This window comes from Quercus robur, chromosome 11 (genome assembly GCF_932294415.1).
Source record: "Quercus robur chromosome 11, dhQueRobu3.1, whole genome shotgun sequence".
Classification (NCBI taxonomy): domain Eukaryota; kingdom Viridiplantae; phylum Streptophyta; class Magnoliopsida; order Fagales; family Fagaceae; genus Quercus; species Quercus robur.
In genome coordinates this window covers 19,138,619-19,156,036 of record NC_065544.1, presented here as the reverse complement: position 1 = coordinate 19,156,036, position 17,418 = coordinate 19,138,619, and the positions used below count along the sequence as shown (strand labels likewise).

At 44.4% G+C, this 17,418-nt stretch overlaps 1 pseudogene; it reads right to left on the bottom strand.

Annotated features, from left to right (window-relative positions):
- Positions 1-2,223: 2,223 nt before the first annotated feature.
- On the bottom strand, positions 2,224-16,961 carry LOC126707295 (serine decarboxylase 1-like; annotated as a pseudogene).
- Positions 16,962-17,418: the final 457 nt, after the last annotated feature.

Below are 17,418 nucleotides of genomic sequence, written 5' to 3'. Positions count from 1 at the left end.
AACGTGTCGTGCTCCCGCAGCTGCCAATCAAACAGGTAGCCAAGTATTCTTTTTTTGTTTGGTTTTTTCTTTTTCTTTTTTTCCTTTTTTCTTTTTTTTTTTTTTTTTTTTTTTTTTGGAGAAACTTCTTCTTTTTCACTTGAAAGGTAGAGAATTTATTTATTAAATAATATTTTATTTCTTAAATTTTACCGTGTATGAAGTGTCATGTCATTAAAATTTTAAACAATGTGACGGTACATACATGGCCAAAATGGCAAAATACCCTTTTCTCACAAACTTTCCAGTAAGATGTCCACTATCTGAAACTATTTAGAGATATGTCCCTGTTTTGAAACTCAATTTTTTAAAAATCGAGTTTCAAATGTAAAACTCGATTTTTGGACAATTGAGTTATAGCGAAATGAAACTTTAAAAAAAAATAAAAATTGGAACTCGAGTTCCATGAAAATATTCAAGTAGAACTCGAGTTCCTTGAACTTGAGTTCTTTGAATGAAACTCAAGTTCCACATTTTTTTTTTTTTAAGTTTCATTTTGCTATAACTCGATTGTTCAAAAATAGAGTTTTAAATTGAAACTCAATTTTCTAAAAATTTAGTTTCAAAACAGAGGCATATTCTTAAATAATTTCAAACGGGGGCATTTTGCCAGAAAGTTTGTAAGAAATGGGGTAAAACCCCATTTTGGCCATATATCCTTTAATTTGTCTTCTTCATATGAATCATCAACAAAGTGGATAGAATCTAGGATGTGTTAACTTTGTACAAATGCATTATGAGTATTAGAGACAATCTCTACCAAAATTTCATTTAATTTGATTTCAAAAGCTTTCACCATAATTTTATGCACACAGCCATAGGACTCTTATGGCCTGTTTGGATGGAGTAAAGTGAAGTAGAGTATTGTTCGCTAAAAATAAGCTAATTTTGGGCTAAATCTACTCTACTCTACTCTACTCTACTCTCCCTCCCTCTCTCTCGATCCAAATGGACCATTAGGTTTGAAGTTTTTTGCTTCAAGTTCTATTACAATTTTAGGCTTTGATTCCAAAAATTGAATAAGTTTTTCCACAAATATAGCATCAGTACCTTTTTTTTTTTTTTTAACAAACATAAGTTTGTCATGGAAATCAATGAAAAAAACAGATAAATCTAGGATTCTTCTTCTTTGAATCAACGAAAATATTCCAATTTTCCAAATGAATCCTTTTTCGATGATTAGAGTTTATTTGCCTACATAACTTGCAGAGCCATGATAGTTATAGTTCCTCCACCGAGTTCTTACTTTTTTCCGCAAAATCCTCACTTCTCAAGAAATGGAAAATGATCTATGACGGGTCAAAGAAGCAATTATAGAAAAATTCTTCCTACTAAAGCAATTCAAGAAATGTACTAAACCTAGACATTGAATGAAAATTATAACTGTTTTTCCCCAGCTCAAAAGTCTCAAGTTCATTGTAAGCTCATGTACTTATAGGCTTAAGACTTAAGAGGCCCAAATTCATTTTAGGCCCATATACTTTAAACAATTGAACCCCTCAAATATATGGCCAAACATAATGTCATTACTATCAATTGAACCCATCCAATATAGAATTTGCATCTAGATAAAGCAACTCTCAAAAAAATATGCAGCTCTCCATATTGTTTTTGAAACATACAAATAGCAAAAGATTCAAAAACTGTCACTCTTACAGTTTTTTTTTTTTTTTTTTTTTCTTTGTGGGTAATTTACTTTCTTCGTTTCTTTCTTTCTTCACAATTAACCCTCAAAGAAAATTTGTTCACTAATACAGAACAGAAGATTGGGATTTCACACAGCATTCAAGAGTTACCAGCTTTTGTATGTTGTGAGTTGTGTGATATTAAACCCGGGTTCCCACTCCCTGTGTGTGAGTGTTCAGTTCATGTCTTTCTCAAAAAAAAAAAAAAAAAAAAAAAAAAAAAAAAAAAAAAAAAAGGAAGAAGAAGATTGAGATTTCATAACGTTTGCTTCTAAAAGGAAAACTCAGAAGCACACGCAAATTAACCTTTGACTAAGTTCACTGTGAACAAATTTCAGTAATAATATTTGCTACCCTTCTCCCTCATTATGTTTTGGAATATCAACATAGCAGTCCATAAATATGTCAGGTGATTTAGCTTATAAGGCATCATAGCACCAGACATATTTATTCGAGATTCCCAGTCCTCAAAGAATGTAACAGCATGGAATCAATGTAATTAAGAAACATAACAACGCTAATTTAATGCAAGTGCTAGACTTAAGTATTTTGTAAGCATATAGGTAAAAGGTTGAATTGTAAAAGGCAGTTTCTCTGCATCTAATCTGATAAAGCTGAGTGTTCTGCTACAACAAAGAAAAATTCCAAGTTGCAAAGTTCTAAATGCGCCACATATTTCACTTGTGCAAAGCACAAAGACAATTTTCTTTAACTACATCTGATGCAATACAAGGAGGTTGAAGCTTCCCATCTTGAAACCATGCAGCACGTTTCTGAACAAGCTCATTCAAGAAATCATCAAGCTTATCTATGGTGATGTTGGGCATTACCACAACATGAGCAATATTGCCCTGGCATGTAAGCTGCCACTTTCTAATAAATTCCTCATCTTGTGGGCGCTCAAATACGACCGTGCTACCCAGTTCATTCAGTATTGCACCAATCCCTGCAGATATTAAACGATCTTTCAAGTAGTGTGCGTTTCTAAGGCATTTCTGAACTTCTTTTTGGAACCCTCTGTATCCTTTCCGGTTCAAGGTGTACCAGAGAAAGATGGGTGCATGACCATTTCGGCTACCCATAATCGTTGCATCCCTAGAAGCAAGGTACTCCACATCCCTGGAGAGATGTACACCGCATGGCATTGGGCATCCTACAAACTTGTGACCCGAAACACTCACACTTCCAATAGGCTTCTTGAAAGTAACTTTTGGCGCCTGGTCATCACCAATATATTTTAGCACAGCAGAACATGCAGAAGTTATTTCGAAATTTCATTCATGAAAATAAAGATTGGTAACCACAAGAAAAAGAAAGAAAAATAAAACAGAACTAAAGAAACTTTTGGTGCAAACAAGCATATTGTCATAAATGGTGTCTAGTCTAAGACAAGAATACAGAAAACATGCAGATGTTTCAAGGCATCTCTTTCTAATTATATCCTTGCACTGCATTTGGGAACATACCCATGCTTCTGGAAACTATCAACTTCTGAGAAGGGAAAACAAAAAAGTCTTCCATGAAGGGTCTTTTTTTTTTTTTTTTTTTTTTTTTTTTTCCTTTTTTTTTCAATTTATATAGGCAAATAGAACATGGCTCCAGTTGCGTAGGTCATACCTTAGAGTTCCTAATCCCTAAAAATTATTTAAATAAAATCTTTTCTGACAACTCAAACAAGACAACACATTGTGCATGAAAGTCATATATTAAGACAGCAAAGCAAAAGATTTTGTCCTTATACTTTCCATATTAAAACCTAAACTACTGATTCCAGCAAAAATCCAATATGTGCACAACATACGCACCATTTTTAAGAGAATGTTCACTTCCCATTCTCTAATATGAAAGGCTGCAGTGGTTAGAAAACCATGGAATACTCACACGTTTAACAAAAGGCATCATGAGACCAAACAGAGCCCCATCACAGTGGATGTAGAACCTGTCATGTGTAAATCCTGCTTCTTCCAATTTCTGTATAACCTGATCAAGATCATCAACAGCTCCTTTAACAGTAGTTCCTGCAAAATTATAAAGAGTGAACCATAAAACATGAGTGAGCTATAAAACAGTTAAAGAGTAGAGAGAGAGAGCACTACCTATGTTAACATTAATTATGGCTGGTTTTGTCCTGTGACAAAGAAGCTTGGATTTAAAATCCTCACAATCAATCTCACCAGAGACTAGAGTTTCCACCTCAGCATTCCATCCTGTACATCCGTGCTGCTTTGAAGACCGAATAATGTGATACACGTTAGGCATACAAAATCCCATCTGCAAACACTTCCCTTCTGCAAAATGAATCTATATGTTTAGATTCTTTGCAAGGGCAACAATTAGTTTCTACAATCTCGAACTAAAAGCTCAGAAAGCTGAGGTTTATCGTTACTAACCCAACTAAGATACCATGAAGATTCCCTTCTGTGCCACAATTTGTAATGTAGCCCCAATATTCATTCTTCTCCAGTTCCCATAGCCGGGCAAACAAATCCAAAACACCCACTTCAAATTGTCTGGAATGGACACCATAGTTGCTCTCTATAAATGGATCCCCAAGGTTGTTGATGGAAAAGTGTTGAAGTTGTGCCAGAGCACCATAATCGAAGTCCAAGTTATACGGGTAACCTATCAGAGATATTTGTAAGTGAAGACTGTCAAAATTTCTTGCCTATATAAAACAAAGAGATTTCTGTTTTCCAATTGCAAATGCAATTCCTGCGAATAGATAATATTGAATGCATGTACATTGTACAATTTCATGCTATAATCACAGCACTGAGAGAGAGAGAGAGAGATTGCCATACTTTCCTCTCTCTATGCCAGTTCCACATACTTTCATGCTTTAATGTAAATTTGTTAATGATAAAGAAATTAATGCATCTTCTTATGCAACACAAATGCATAGTGTTCTCAGGAGATGGAAAATACCAAAAAGATAGTATGAATCAACATAAAGACAAATCTATGACATAATGAACTTTTAATGACAATTTTTTTTTATATGCAAATTTTAATAACAAAAATTCCAAATCCAAATATATTTCCCTTGATTCATTAAAGGTTCTAAGCACAAACATGAGAAACAGGAAATGAAGGTGCACCATAATTTAAAGTTATTATCTTTTACAGCAAAAGAATCTTCGATACATTATAATTGTTTCTGCTCCCCTTCACCCAAAGTATTGAATATTGAATGTCAACGTAAATTCAAGATAAACCAGATCTTGAGGGAGAAAGGAAACAACCTTTTCCAACATACCAAAAAAAAAAAAAAAAAAAAATCTTAAACAGACATGTATCTATGATCCACGGTGATGACAGTTTAAAGCTTTGTATGATGCAACAGCTTGAAAGTCAATTTCTGCATTGAATAAATTCTTCGCAACTATTAAAAAAATTTTGAATTTTAACGAGGAAAAAAAAAAGAGATACAAGAAATTTTATAATGTGTTCTGTACGGCACCGAGCTTCCAAAGCCCATACTGGCCTTGGGCCCAGACCCATCTAGGCCCCGGGCCCAAGCCCATACCGGCCTTGGGCGCAGGCCCAGCAGAAAGTTCCCGTTACCTTATGCCCTTCTTGAAACTGCCTTAGAGTAAAAACAAGTTTTGGGTATTAAGTTCCCGGGGTTGAGCGGTTAATCTTTCCCGGTAGAGCGCATGAGTCATATCCGGGAAGGTCATGATATGCACGGAAACGTGAGTTGCCGAACATAATCGGTGAAAATGGAACCAAGTTCCAAGATCATAAATGCTGCACCGCCCTTTCACCTAAACAACCACTTTAACTAGATAATACTGGACCTTCAGTAGCACTAACGGTGACTGTAATCATGATCTCCCCACTAACCTTGGCTATAAATAGAAGAAAGTTGGGAGAAGAAGGGGTTCAGAAAAATTGAGGGAAAACAGTCAAGTAGAGGGTACTAACTGGGTGCTACTTGGAGTCTCTCTGCCGAGAACGACCCATTGTAGGAAATACTTAAGCCCACTACAAATAAATTGTGAGCCCAAGTGACCTAAGGTCCAGAAGTCTTGCACTTGGTTCTTACAATTGACGCCCACCGTGGGGCTCTCCTACGAAGCTGTGGTTTGAGAGAGACTCAAGCAAGGGAGATGTCTGAGCAGCGTTCAGGAGGGCACGTTCCGAGCAATTCCGCAGGATCTTCTCGGGGATCGACGTGGAGGGAGAGAAGGCAGAAACGGCTGGAGGATAGGGAGCATCCAAGAGGAGAGGAAAGGTCCGGATTGGGAGAAGGATCGGCCCAGACACACCGGACGATTTCAAGCGTCTCAGCACATCGGCAACATGATGATAGAGACCGGGAGCTGGAGTGGTTACGCAGATTGGTAATGGACTTGGAGCTGGAAGCAAGGGGTCGGCGCCACGAAAGGAACCACAACCCCCAACCCAGGAGGAACCGTGGCGAGGAAGGTTCCAGCCGATCTGTTACGCAACAACACCGAGACCGATCACGTTCTCAAGAGTCACGTCGTCACTCCCAGGAGATGCGTCTTAGACGGGACCGTTCCTGGTCGCATGGATATGATAACCAAGGGTCAGAGTCGCCAGAGGAGCGGCGGCACCACAACGCCGCGATGGACGCCATGAGCAGGGCCTTGCGGATGGCAGCCCGGTCTCCATTCTCTGATGAGATTGAACGGGCACCCATGCCGAACAGATTCACGCGTCCACCATTCAATTCCTATGAGGGGAGGACAGACCCCGTGGAGCATGTCAGTCATTACATCCACATGATGTCTTTGCATGCGCACAACGATGCATTGATGTGTAAAGTATTCCCCTCTAGTCTCGGTTCTACCGCGCTGAGATGGTTCAATGGGTTGCGGAAAGGTTCTATACACAGCTTCGCCGAGCTGATTCAGGAGTTCGGCAGCAGGTTCGTAACATGCAGCCGAGTGCAACAACCGGTCGACGCGTTGCATTCCATGAAAATGAGGGTCGGGGAAACCCTTCGGAGTTATGCCAGCCGATACTGGGAACTCTACAATGAGATTGGTGGGGGAAACTAGAAAATTGCGGCTAGCACCTTCAAGATGGGGCTCCCCGAGGATTCTGAACTGCGGGAGTCACTGACAAGAAGACCCCCGGAGGATATGAGGCAACTGATGAGACGCATAGAGGAGTACAAACGCTTGGAGGATGACCGGCTGCAAAGCAGGGGGAAAGCCCCTTTTACGGGGAGATCTCGGCAAAGCATCTTGCCGCCAAAGCCGAAAAGGGACTTCAGAATGCAGGAACCAGAGGTGTAGATCGAAGGGGTTAATGTGTTGTTTAAAGAGCCCGTGCACAAGATACTGGAACGGATAAGGAACGAGCCATTCTTCAGATGGCCGAACAAAATGGGGGGCGACTCATCTCGGAGGAACCAAAGCCTATACTGCACCTATCACAGGGACAAGGGGCACACCACCGAGCAGTGTAGGGTATTGAAAGATCATCTCGGGCAGTTAGTGAAGGCAGGGCACCTGAAAGAGTTTGTAGCAGATTCCACTGACCGGGAGACCGAGCAGGGCGCCCAACAGAAAAGGAATCCCCTTCCACCACCCCTGGGGGTAATCAACGTCATTCATGCCACACCGAGAGAGGCAGCAGCGGCAAGGATGGTAATGACAGTGGCTTGCGCGGACGGAGAATCATCCAAGAGGCAAAAGAAAGTTGGATGGCTAGACATCTCGTTCGGAGAAGATGATTTCGAAGGAACCATCCAACCTCACGACGACGCTTTGGTGGTGACAGCCCGGATAGGCGGATTCTTGGTGAAGAGGGTGATGATTGATCAGGGCAGTGGGGCTGACGTTATGTACCCGGACCTCTTCGAAGGGCTCGGGTTAAAAACCCAGGATTTGGCGAAGTATAACACGCCATTGGTCTCGTTTGACGGGAGAATTGTGATTCCCGAGGGGCAAATCTCTCTCCCAGTGGACATGGAGGGCAAGGAAGTTGTAGTTACATTCATAGTAGTCCGATCATTCGCACCTTACACCGCAATCCTGGGGAGACCGTGGATTCACGCCATGGGGGCTGTTCCGTCCACCCTTCACGTGAAAGTGAAATTTCCTACTGAGTACGGAGTTGTGGAGGTAAGGGGGAATCAACAGGTGGCGAAGCAATGCCTCGTAGCCGCGGTCCAGTGGGAAAAGGAACAGCTCGGCCAAGCTGAGCACGCCGAGAAAGAGACTGCATAGCAATTACAGATACCCTAGGAAAATGGGGCGGACGTTGCCGAGGAAGTGCTAAAGGTAAGAATTCTCCCAGATAGTGACAAATACTTCCAGATAGGTACAAGCATGAATGACCGGGAAAGGGTAGAGATGTTGTTGTTCCTATTGCAGAACATAGATGTCTTCGCGTGGAACCCGTATGAAGTGCCCGGTGTAGACCCCAAGTTCATTGTTCACAAACTCAATGTGGACCCATCGTTTCCCCCGAAAAAGCAGAAGCCGAGAAGAGCATCAAAGGAACACGTCGATGCAGTAAACCTGAAGGTCCAGCGACTGAAGGAGGCCGGGGTCATAAAAGAAATATTCTTCCCGAGATGACTAGCAAACACTGTCGTAGTAAAGAAGAAGAGCGGTAAATGGAGAGTTTGCGTGGACTTCACCGATTTAAACAGAGCGTGTCCCAAGGATCCATTCCCGATGCCCAAGATTGATCAGCTAGTGGATGCCACGTACGGGCACCCGAGAATGAGTTTCCTGGACGCCTTCCAAGGATACCACCAGATTGCCTTGGCGCCCGAGGACCGAGAGAAGACAGCATTTATATCCCCGAACGCAAACTATCACTACGAGGTCATGCCGTTTGGATTGAAGAATGCCGGGGCCACCTACCAGCGCATGATGACAAGGATGTTCCGGGAAAAAATTGGGTGCACGGTTGAAGTTTATATCGACGACATGGCAGTAAAAAGCAGAAAAGAGTCGTTGCATACTGAAGACCTTCGGGGAGTATTCGAAATACTACGGCGACACAGGCTGCGCCTCAATGCCGAAAAGTGCACTTTCGGAGTGGGGGCTGGCAAGTTCCTGGGTTATCTGATCTCCACTCGGGGAATAGAGGCTAACCCCGACCAAATAGAGGCCGTCAATCGCCTCAAACCACCGAGCAATCCTAAGGAGGTGCAAGTGCTCACCGGGATGTTGGCCGCCCTGAACCGATTCATCTCCAAGTTTGCCGATCGCTGCCGGCCATTCTATCAACTTCTGAAGAAGTGGAAGGGGTTTCAGTGGGACGAGAGCTGCGATGAAGCTTTTCGAGAACTAAAGGAATATTTGGCAAAGGCACCGAGGTTGACGGCCCCGGAGCCCGGGGAGGATTTGTTTATGTACCTTGCAGTCACCAATCATGCCGTAAGTGCTGTGTTACTAAGGGACCGGGGAGTGCAAATGCCGGTGTATTACGTGAGCAAGACCTTGGTCGATGCCGAGACAAGGTACCTGCCTCTTGAAAAGTTGGTTTTGGCCTTGGTACACGCCACGAGGAAGTTACCACACTACTTCCAGGCACACACAGTGTTCGTCCTCACCGAGTATCCATTGCAGTCACTGTTGAAGAGATCCGATTTCACAGGACGGATTGCTAAATGGGGGACTCGGTTGGGATCGTTTGACATAAGATACCGACCTAGAAGCTCGGTGAAAGGGCAGGTTCTCGCTGATTTCATCGCGGAATTTACACCTAAGAATGAAGGCAAGGTAATCTGTAGTGCGGAGATTCGCCCGTGGAAGTTATTTGTGGACGGCGCATCAAATGCTATGGGGGCTGGGGCTGGTATTGTCATAGTCACCCCTGAAGGTATGCGACTGGAACACTCCTTCAGATTGGGGTTCAAAGCCTCGAACAACGAAGTCGAATATGAAGCCCTGTTGGCCGGACTGAGGGCAGTATTGCATCTGGGCGCCAAGGACGTGGAAATCTACTCGGACTCTCGGCTAGTTGTTTATCAGGTCACTGGGGACTTCGAGGCTCGGGATCCCCGAATGAAAGCTTATCTAAGTACGGCAAAGCAAATTATCGGTCAGTTTGGAACGGTAAAGATATCCCAGGTAGCCCGGTCACAAAACAGGCATGCTGACTCTCTTGCCACGTTAGCCTCATCGGCTACCGAGGACACCCCGAGGCTTATCACAATTGAACTTGTAAGGGAGCCAAGCATCTGTGTGAAGACTGCTCTCGACCAGGCCGGAGTAGAGGTTGCGCAGGTGGCGGTGGCCGGACCATGCTGGATGAACCCGATCATAGACTTTCTTTCCGAAGATAAAGTTCCAGAGGATGAGGCCGAGGCCAACAAGATTCGACGAATGGCTCCCAGGTACTGGTTGTCTTCGGACCGAAAGTTGTACAGAAGGTCCTTAGCGGGCCCTTACCTCTTGTGCCTGCATCCTGAAAGAGTCAAGGAGCTTCTAACCGAGCTGCATGAAGGAGTATACGGTGGGCATGCTGGGGGACGATCTTTAGCACACAGAGCAATGACGCAAGGGTTTTGGTGACCACAGATGTAGAAGGACGCCGCCGAACACATTCGGAGTTGCGAACAATGTCAAAAGCACGCCCCAATAATCCATCAGCCGGCAAGACATCTAAATCCTGTCAGCAGCCCGTGGCCATTTGCACAATGGGGGCTTGACATCCTCGGGCCATTCCCCCGAGCAACGGGGAACCGCCGTTTTGTACTGGTGGCTGTGGATTACTTTACAAAGTGGGCTGAAGCTGAAGCCTTGGCCAATATCCGGGATACTGACGTGAAAAAATTTGTGTGGAAAAACATAGTTACAAGGTTTGGGGTGCCGAATTCACTAGTGACAGACAACGGGCTACAGTTCGACAGCAACGCTTTTCGGACTTTTTGCAGCGAGCTCGGCATCAAGAACAAGTATTCAACCCCAGCATACCCCCAGAGCAACGGCCAAGCTGAAGCAGTAAACAAGACTATTTTGAACGGGCTCAAGAGAAGGTTGGATGGAGCGAAAGGAAGATGGGCAGAAGAACTACCCAGTGTATTATGGGCCTACCGCACGACCCCCAGGAGATCCACGGGGGAAACCCCATTTTCTCTGGCATACGGAGCAGAAGCAGTGATACCAACCGAGGTGAGCTTATGCAGTGCACGGGTCGCCGGGTTTGACCCCGTACAGAACGCCGACCTTATGATGGAGCATTTGGATTGGCTAGAAGAATGCAGGGAGGCCGCGACCGTACGTCTTGCCGAGTATCAGCAGAAGCTGGCGCAAAGGTACAACCGAAATGTGAAGACCAGGGAATTCAGTGCCGGAGAATTAGTGTTAAGAAGGGTAGTGGGGAACATGCGGGACATGGCTGCAGGAAAGCTTGCTCAGAGTTGGGAGGGACCATACAGAGTCACAGTCGTCGCAGGTGCAGGGGCCTACTACTTGGAGGACCTGGACGAGAGGCCGCTCCCCCGACCATGGAACGCCAACAACCTGAAGAAATTCTACGCGTAACCATCAATGTAAGCCAAAACTTGTATTCTATTAAGATTAAGAGCATGATGAACTTTTTTGTCTGTGCTGTTTTTTGACCCTGTAACCACGCCAAGAGAATCGCCAAGAAAGCCTAAGGACGGAAACCTGACCCTCGGCTCGATCAATATCGCCGAGCAGGTGAAAACCTTACGAATAAATCCTAAGGACAGAAACCTGACCCTCGGCTCGATCAATATTGCCGAGCAGGTGAAAACCTTACGAATAAATCCTAAGGACAGAAACCTGACCCTCGGCTCGATCAATATCGCCGAGCAGGTGAAAACCTTACAAATAAATCCTAAGGACAGAAACCTGGCCCTCGGCTCGATCAATATCGCCGAGCAGGTGAAAACCTTACGAATAAATCCTAAGGACAGAAACCTGACCCTCGGCTCAATCAATATCGCCGAGCAGGTGAAAACCTTACGAATAAATCCTAAGGACAGAAACCTGACCCTCGGCTCGATCAATGTCACCGAGCAGGTGAAAACCTTACGAGTAAATCTTAGGGACAGAAAACTGATCCTCGGCTCGATCAATATCGCCGAACAGGTGAGAACCTTACAATCAAATCTATAAGGACGAAAGCACAATTCTCGGTTAAACCAAATCCTGATAAAAACCTAACCCTTTTTGCAAAAACTAAGTCCAATAGCACTCTCAAATTTCCCATAGCGCCGCACAACAGGTTTTCGGGGGTACCATTCTATTAAGCGGCCATAGCACTGGTATAATTCAAGCAAAATACAAAACAAAGATAATTTCATTCAACAAATTGGAACGGAAGAAGAAAACGGACTACTAATTAAACAGGTAAAAGCAATTGTTCAATCACCACATCCCGGTGACATGGGAAAATAAAACCGACAAACTAAAGCAATTGTTCAATCACCACATCCCGGTGACATAGGCAAATAAAAACAAAATAAAAATAAGCTAACAAGTAAAAATAAAATCATCTGGGAGGTTGAGTCGGTGTTGGCACTTCCTGCTGGACGGTCAGGGGAAAAGGCTGGCCCTCACCAAGAAGCTCCTGCACGGTAGGTATGCTCGTGGCCTCCATATCCTCGGGCTCGGCATGAGAGTCGATTTGCTCAACCAACTCCCTCATACTGGCCGTCTCCTCCTCGTCAAAAGCAGCCGGGGCGTTCTGGACGGCAGGTACAGGGTTCGGAAATGGAATCTGGCCGGGGTCTCTCAGCGGCGAGTCTTCAGGAACTCCCATTGCCTGAAGAGCAGCAAACCATCCGGCCTCGAAACCCATATACCGAGCCCGAGCCACCACCGGCTCTGCGGAGTTCTCGGCGTCGGCAAAGCCTACGTCATACCACTTTTGCTCCGCGGCCGCCAAGCCTGCCCTGAGATCGGCTATCTCGTCGGCATGGGAAGTGTTGAGGCTGAGGGCTTCGGCTAGTTTGAGTTCCGTCTCATTTTGCCTGGCCAGGAGGTCTGCACACCTTTTTTCAGCCGATGCTCGGAACTTCTCCGCGGCAGCAACCTTCTTCTCGGCAGCCTCAGCAATCTTTGCCTTTTCCTTAGCCGTTTTTACTGCTGACTCCCGCGCCCCCTTCTCGCGCTCATTTTCCTCATCAAGCTCCCGTGCCCGAGCAGCCACAATGTGAGCCAGTTGGGCGGCCTAGCAAGCACAAAGGTTAGCAAAGTGACAAAAGGAAATCTACATGGAGTAAATAGACAAAAGAATTACCGCAATGGCGTGCCACTCTAACCGGCGCCCCACGGACTCCTCGGACCCATCATCAAAGGCGTGCACGTCCTCGGGAAGTTGGAGAGCTCCGGCCAAGGTTTGGGCAATACGGCCGCCCTCGCCCTTATCCCACATCCGAACAGAGGCCGTCGATGGCAATGGCTTGCCGTCCAGAAGGAACTTTGGCTCCCACGCTGGAGCCACTTGGGAGGAGGACGCGCCCCCCGTGCCGGCTTCGGTTGGCGGCTCGCGGATAACAATTCCCCCAGCTGGTCGGGGAGGAGTCTGGACAGCGGCATCCCCCGGGCCCGTGGAATGTTGCTCAGTTACCTTCTGCTTCTTATGGGCCCGTCCGGACTGCGGAGGGGGAGGAGGCCGAGACACTGGACCCCGACCCTGAGTAGGCGGGGGCTGGTTGGTCGGCCGGGCGCCAGGCACGAACCGATCAAGGGTCATGACTCTCCTTACCACCATTCTTGCACCGGGCTGGATCCCTTCAGCTAGCAAGTTAGCCACGTCTGTCACTTGCTGTTGAGGCTCGGCGGGTGGATCCTCGAGATGGGGCTGCTCTTGGGCTTGGTCCCTTTGTTGTATGGCTTCGTGAGCTCTCTCTCTAAGGCGCCGAGATACTTGTTCCGCGGAATCGTCTCGCAGGGGAACTAGTTTGTCCGCGGAAGTGAACCGCCGACCAAATTCCCTCGCTTCTCCAGTTGTAAGCTTCGGCGGTAAGAAATTCACGTACCGGACGTCTATGTACGATAGCAGGGGGCTGTCAACTATCAACGCCTGCTTGAAAGGCTGCCAAGTAGAGTAAACCGATTCCACGCCGAGGATCAGGTGTGAGGCCCGGAGTTGCCCGTCCCAATGTACGTAGATCTCGGAACGGAGGACGAAGTTTAAGTCCCTGATGTGGACGGCTCTGAGGTCCTGGACAAACACTTTGCCGTCTGCAAAAGAACAGATAACGCATTAGCTTTTAACAATAAGAAATTTTTTTTTACTTAAACAATTATAAGAAGGGGATGGTACGAACCCACTTCACGCCGTGTGAGGGGGCAAGGGATCTCCCCGGCAAACCAATTGCCGTGCACCCTGACGAACTCCCCGGCGGAGTTCCTGTTCGAATCGGGTAGGCACGATATCAGCCGTACCCGAGCATCCCTCGTCTTTAAGTAATAATTTGTGGATTTGCTTCCACAGAGGCTGTACATTTGGTTAATATCATGGTGGTCTAATTGTAAGTCAAAGGTATGGTTCAACTGGCTGACACAACTAACTACCCGGTAAAAATTGGGGGGAAGTTGGTCGGGGCATAGCCCATAGTAGGTGAGTGTGCTTATCAGGAGGGGATTTACCGGGAACCTAACCCCACCTTCTAAAATAGACATCAAAGGAAAGAAGGCTGTACCCTGCCCTCGGTGGAGTTCCATATCACTCTCATGGCAGTAAGCCACGTCCACGTCATTGGGAATACTAAATTTACTCCTAAAGGTGGCCAAAGCAGCCGGGGTATCTAGAAGGTAAGAATAACCCATCTATAAAGCCTAAAACTACAAGAATGAACTCAAAGAAACAAAGCTGAAGGAACAGGAAGGGGAAGAAAGACTTACTTTGGGTTCTAAGGAGGAAAAGAACGCTGGGCAAGCAAGCGCACAGAAATGTGGTCGGCAGAGAGTAGGCACTAAAGATCAGAGGCGAAGGAAAAATGGAATGATGTTTGGAGAAGGACTATTTATAGAGCCAGAAGAAATGGGGAAAGAAGAAACGCTTAATCAAGCAATAAATGGGCACAGCCTACGAGCGACCCAACAAATGCCAAGCGTAACCGATTTGCGCGCCGCCTCGGTTCACGAACCGTCAGGCAATAATGACGACTGCGCCTAGCGCCGCGAAACGGCGTGTCTTTTGAGATGAATATTAATGAGAAGTGACAGCCAGCAGTCCCAGACTAGAAGATTCCCGAGGTCAAAAGGCCCAGGCAGCTCCTTGATTCTCCTCGGCGACCGAGTATGAATCAAGGGGGGGCTATTGTACCGCACCGAGCTTCCAAAGCCCATACTGGCCTTGGGCCCAGACCCATCTAAGCCCCGGGCCCAAGCCCATACCGGCCTTGGGTGCAGGCCCAGCAGAAAGTTCCCGTTACCTTATGCCCTTCTTGAAACTGCCTTAGAGTAAAAACAAGTTTTGGGTATTAAGTTCCCGGGGTTGAGCGGTTAATCTTTCCCGGTAAAGCGCATGAGTCATATCCGGGAAGGTCATGATATGCACGGGAACGTGAGTTGCCGAACATAATCGGTGAAAATGGAACCAAGTTCCAAGATCATAAATTCTGCACCGCCCTTTCACCTAAACAACCACTTTAACCAGATAATACTGGACCTTCAGTAGCACTAACGGTGACTGTAATCATGATCTCCCCACTAACCTTGGCTATAAATAGAAGAAAGTTGGGAGAAGAAGGGGTTCAGAAAAATTGAGGGAAAACAGTCAAGTAGAGGGTACTAACTGGGTGTTACTTGGAGTCTCTCTGCCGAGAACGACCCATTGTAGGAAATACTTAAGCCCACTACAAATAAATTGTGAGCCCAAGTGACCTAAGGTCCAGAAGTCTTGCACTTGGTTCTTACATGTTCTTATGTTGAGCTGAAGACCTGTATTTCTACGTGCTACAAACCATTTTTTTTTTCTGGCCTCTAGTACAGACCCATCTTAAAAAAGCTTTTGGTAAGCCTCATGTAATATAATACATACATACATACATACATATAATTGATAGGTTAATACAGACATGCATATAAAAGTAAAATTTTACAGAGAATACCAAAATCATGTCACAAATCCTGGACAAAATGGGCTTCTGCCATTTTCCACAAAACTAATTAGCCTTTTGCCCTTCTTCCCAAACTAAATAGGGAAATGCCCCTCTTTTGAAACTCGACTTTTTCAAAATCGAGTTAAATCCTATAGTGACGTTTTTAAGGACCTATAGTGACGTTTTTAAGGACCTATAGTGGCGTTTCGTAACTTGATATCCAGAAAATCGAGTTATAGGCAATTTTATTGCCTATAACTCGATTTTGTGAATATCAAGTTGTAAAACGTCACTATAGGTTCTTAAAACGTCACTATAGGTCCTTAAAAACGTCACTATAGGGCTTTAGAATTTTTTTTAACTCGATTTTGAGAAAGTCGAGTTTCAAAAGAGGGGCATTTCCCTATTTAGTTTGGGAAGAAGGGCAAAATGCTAATTAGTTTTGTGGAAAATGGCAAAAGCCCATTTTGTCCCACAAATCCTATTGTAAAGTACAGATAAAAAGAAGAAGAAAAAAAAAAGAGGTATATGTAACATGTGCATGTAAATTATACGTAAATACTCATTATCAAATTATACGTAAGCACAGATACATAGCATTCATATTCTCTCCAGAACCAAATACTGCTACAACAAAAACTGATTAGTGTCTTGGTTTAATGATAAAGAACAAAAATATCGGAATTAGACGTTATAAGATAAAACTCTATAAAATAAAATAAAATAATTCCTTCTAGAACCAAATACTACCTAAGTTAATTAAATCCATTTCCCATACAATGTAATCCCAATTTGAAAAAAACAATGTAGACATTGTGAGAAAAGCAATATGGAATGAAAAGAAAAAGGGAAATGGGGTAAGTGAAAAAAAGAAGAGATACATTACCCAGATGGTGTTTGGTCCTCTCAAGGAGGGATTTCCTATAGCGAGCCAAGACAGAAGCCATATGAGCCTCTCTGTCCCCAGTGAGCTCATCTTCAGTATCGGGCTCTGTCACGGCCAAGCATGTCCTGTGCACATTTCTCCCAACCACAATGTCTCTCTTACAACCATTACCTTCTTCCACAACTGGTTCGTTCAGCACAGCCGTTGGGTCGAAGTAGTATTCGGGCAACGGCTTGATCTTCTCGGTGTCAACATCCTCAACGCTTCCAACCATTGATACAAACAGAAACAAACTGAGTGAGAATCATGTGAAAGTTGCAGCTGATCTGAATAGTTTGGTTATTTTATTTTATTTTTTAAAAAAATGAATAGTTTGGTTATTAGTTGTAAAACTCAACAATATTTTTTTTTAGGCGAAAACACCATTTTAGTCCCTACATTTTGGGGTTACAGTCAATTTGGTCCCTACATTTTAGTAGCAGTCAATTTGGTCCCTGTTATTTTCAATTTGTAGTCAATTTAGTCCCTATCGTTAACTCACTAACAGAAAATACTTACGTGGCAAACAGTCTGCCTCGTTGGCACACATGTGGCTAATATAATAATATAAAATCAATTAATTAAATCTTATAAAAGCCACATCAGCATTTTAATAATAAAAGAAATCCATGTCAGACAAAAAAATTCTGAAAAGATTAATTAAAAGAAAAAAAATAAAGAAATTTTTTTTTTAAAAGAATCGTCACTTTCTTTTATTTTCTTTTGAATTCTTGCACTTTCTTATTTTC